Source organism: Cydia fagiglandana, chromosome 4 (assembly GCF_963556715.1).
Source record: "Cydia fagiglandana chromosome 4, ilCydFagi1.1, whole genome shotgun sequence".
NCBI classification, from domain to species: Eukaryota; Metazoa; Arthropoda; class Insecta; order Lepidoptera; family Tortricidae; genus Cydia; species Cydia fagiglandana.
Genome location: NC_085935.1, coordinates 9,894,300 through 9,898,981, shown reverse-complemented (window position 1 = coordinate 9,898,981; position 4,682 = coordinate 9,894,300).

Sequence of the window (4,682 nt, the reverse complement as noted above, 5' to 3'; positions counted from 1 at the left end):
TTTTATTTAATATATTTATTTCGGATAACAAGATCCATACATTTTAATAATTACATTACATATATAAATACCTAATACAATAAATTAAATTAAATTAAACTACTTCTTAAAATACTTAACTAAATTTGCCCAACAGCACCTCTATGGTCCATGTGCATAGAGTTCCATTTGCGCACTATTGGACACTGTAAATTGTCTATAACAGTGTTCAGAAGGCTGCTGGGGCTTTCCCTAACACGGCGCATCAGGGAGGCCACTCTCTTGCGCATTATGGCTTGGAAGCCATCCACGCGCGCTTCGGCAAACATCCCCGACGCACTGCAAAATCGAGGCAACCCCAACAACATTCTGAACCCGTTATTATACTGAATGCGTAAGGCATTGAGAGATCTCTGCGTACACTTGACCCACAGGCTGCACGTATAAAAAGACTGACAAAATGCCCTAAATAGAGTTATTTTGACGGTCTTCGTACAACATGCAAACCTGCGAGTCAACATGTTGCTTCTCACCGCCAATGCCCTACGCTCCCGCTCCACATCAAGGTCGTCAGATAGGTCCTCGGTGACCCAGTGCCCCAGATACCTGAACTGAGTGACATTTTTTAACTCAGTGCCTCCAAGTTTTAGTGGTGGTATGTACTTCGGTTTTTTTGAGCCCGCCTTAAACACGAGAAGCTCACTTTTCTTGGAGTTGTATTTGAGACCGTGGGTCTCCGCGTACCTCTCACAAATTCCAATCAATATCTCGAGGGCTCCGATCGACGGGCTCAGCAGAGCCATGTCATCAGCGTAGCTTATATTATTCATTATTTTGCCACCAACTGAGCACCCAATGCCAGCTCTGCTGAGCTCCTCGATCAGGTTGTTGACGTACAGATTGAAAAGCCGCGGAGACGTCAACCCACCCTGTCTCACGCCGCATTCCAACCTGTACTCCTCTGAGTATGAACCGGCCCATCTTACACTATTGTTCTGGTTCTGGTACCAATATTTCATGATGTAGACCAACTCTTTGGGTGTAGACGTCTCCCTCAAGAGCTTATCCCATAAGATATTGTACGAAACAAGGTCGAACGCCTTCGACAAGTCCAAAAAACACGCGTATTTCGCGTAGTATAGTATTGAACCGTGTGCTTGAGCCGCAAAATTGCCGTTTCTGTAGAGAGCCCTGGCCTAAAACCGAATTGCGCCTCGTTCAGGTGTATATGGCGCGCAAATTGAAGATCAAGCAGACGGTCCAAAACCTTAGCCACTATGGTTGCCAACGAAATAGGCCGATAATTATTCTTGTCGGAGGCATCACCCGTCCTGTTTTTTGGTATTGGTACTACTATGGTCTTCATAAGCTCTTGAGGAAGGTAAATATGGCCAATACACAAGTTGAAAAACATCGCCAACACCCTAGGCAGATGCGTACCAGCGAACCGCAGGTGTTCAACACTGAGGCTGTCGTGACCAGGTGACTTTCCCCTACTCATATCTCTAATCACTGTAGCTACTTGCTTGGCACTCACAAGTGTGTAGGCACCCCCTACCACAGCCTCAATGCTGGACGACCCTGATGACATTATGCCTAAAGGAGACTCCACCTTAAAATGCTCTTTAAAGAGCTCCGCTATACATTTAGGCTCACACTGCCCTTCCACACTAGCAGGCACGCACGCCCCAGTTCCCAGCCTCTTTGTATGATTCCAGAAGCCCTTGAAATCTTTAGTTGAGTGCCTAGTCGCTAGAATGTCCATTTTTATTTGTTCTTCGTTATCCTGGCACCATTTCAACTTAGACTTAAAGAGCCTCCTGGTTTCACACATTTTGTCATACACATTACCGTTTTTAGGTCTTCCGTGTAATACTTACCCATTCCTGAAAACTAAGTCGCGCCCGCCCGTGGGCCTCCTTTACATGTTTATTCCATCCTATTATTTTCCTACGCCCATGACGAGATTTTTTAGCATCATAGCTGATTTCAGCTGACCGGCTCAGGATTTTAATAATAGAATAGTATAGTCTATCAATGACCAATCTGTGCTCAGTATTGGTGCAAATTTATATATGTACCTATTTTTTCTTCCTAACCTGAACGAGAAAAGTAGTATACCAACGAAAAATTTGATTTCTTTTACATAATAACATTATCCAAAATATTACAGGATCAATATATAATCAATAATCACACCTATATATCTTGAAACTTTACTATAAAAAAATAATTTACTAATTTAATTTGCAATTTAAGCCCCTTGCGGGTGTTTATTATACTTGAAATATCTATGAGATTACACTAAATATCTTCTTTTAAATTAAACAAGAATTGTTGAAATCGGTTCACATGATAAAGAATTATCCCCGAAAAACCAACATATACATTTTACATGTCGCGCAAATTAGTTAGGGAATTTGCCAATAGATTGCGCTGAACATAATGCTTAGTATGCCTTTGTATGCAAATCTTGTCAGTAGAAAAGGCGCGAAATTCAAATTTTCTATGAGACGATATCCCTCTGTGCCTACAATCCTACATTTTTCAAATTTGCCGCCTTTTTCTACTGACAAGATCTGCATGACTATAGGTATGCCGGCTACATACGTAACGATAAATCGTTGCGATAAAACTGTGCAGATAAATCGAACCGTGTGTATGACAAATCGTTGTCGATTATCGTAACGATTTGTCATACACACGGTTCGATTTATTTGCACAGTTTTATCGCAACGATTTATCGTTACGTATGTAGCCGGCATTACATGTAAAAGTGGTATAACACTATAGTACGTTTTTTTTAGCATTAGAAAAAAGGTAAACAATCTTGATGCGTCTTTTAATTGAAAAACACGTTTTAACAATAAGTCACGGCAAATATGTAACAATTAAACAACTGTACCGCTATTCGGAACCTAATAATAATATTGAGAATGGCAACCCTGTTGTCGGTCGTATTGTCCTTTTCTAGCATATACGTCCCTCTCTCTCCCACACTCCCACCACACAGCAGTTTGCTTTTTGGCGGTTGTCGCCAAAACAAATTTCCAACCCATTGGCTTGCTGTTTTTCCATCTGGAAGGTCGTGAAGCTAAACTGCTGGTGAGTTTTTGAATTTGTACCCCAGTTTAGCTGACTATATTGAAAAACAGTTTCTAACGGCTTTTGCCGTTCGAAATAAATATTTAAATTTAGTGTCCGTTAAACTATCTAGCAAATAAAAACGACCCGGAATAGTCATGTGTAAGTTTTCAAAGGCTGCCTGCGCGCACCGTGGCTATGCTAATGAAAATACTAAAACACATAATGTTAGAAAACACATCGAGCTGGTAAAGCGTGCACTTGTCACCATTAGAATTTAATTAATATTATACCTACATTAAGTCTCTTCTGAGTCTTATTACTTATTACTTTAAATCTTTGTGTAACGGTTGAAATTAGGTATAACACTTAAATGGTGATGTGTGGAGGCATACCCTTCAGTTTTCAAGTGATTTGTGTTTTCGAATACGAAAGGATCGGATAGTTAATACGTGTTACGTAGAACCTACGTATCAAGGTAGAAGCTTATAGATGTGTAGAGTTTATCTGTCCAAGTATCTATCAGCAACTTGTCGGTTTATCCCGTTCCGGGTTAAATATAAAAAATGAATTGCAAAATGAATTTTTTGGTAATAAACTTGCTGATAAATAACGTGTACCCGCTTAGGAGTCGACGAAGCCCCGCTTCGCGGGGCTTCTATTTCCGCTCTGAGGGACACAAGGTAACGAACAAACCTACATCGCAAGCATTGCATTTATTTTTGTGAAAAGTGAGTACTTCGGCAGTACGTAAACTTAAGTCTGACTAGATAAAGAGAGAGATTAGCATGGCTCTGCGCAAGAATGACATGGAAATCCTTAAGTATTTCACTCCTTATCTACCAATTTATATCTCTCCAACTAGATCTTTGATTAAAAAAAAAAAATGGTTAAAATGTAGGTAGATAGGTATCTCTTTAAATAAATAACAGGTACCTACTAACAGCTTAAAAGAACTCTTGCATGTAGTTGCTATATGTGCTTGTATTATTTTGGATTTGAATAACTTGATTATTCATTATATATGTAACTATAGGTACATACAAGACGGTCAATCTTTAAGCCTACCTACCTACCTACATAAATAGTACCTACACTTGTAAACGTTTTAAATAAAATCGGAAGCCTGTGATTTGAAAGGGCATTAACGATATTGGAATGTTTAGATTGATTCATTGACGAAGACGCATGGTTTGCTTCATAATTTCAATTTCGCTAACTGTAGAGATAAAGTTTAGTTATGGCAAATCTCGTCACCGTGAATGACACTTTCTAAAAGTGCCTATTAAAGTAAATCCTTTCCCCTTGTCGAGCGAAGAACTCGCAACTAAGGGAATATTACCCATAAACTTCATTTGAATGATATTCTTAAGCTATGTCTGTTATGGTTCCACCTGCGTAAGGTGTGCCTAAGAGAATCTTTTATTCAGTCACAAACTAACGTCAAGTTATTTGTGATGAAACCAATATGTTGTGTACCTATTTAAGCCTGCGCAAGGCTGCCATGTTTCCACCTGCGTAAGGTGTGCCAAAGAATCTTTAATTCATTCACAAACTGATGTCAAGTTATTGATGATGATATTACAACCTATATAAGCCTGCGCAAGGCATGTCAGAAA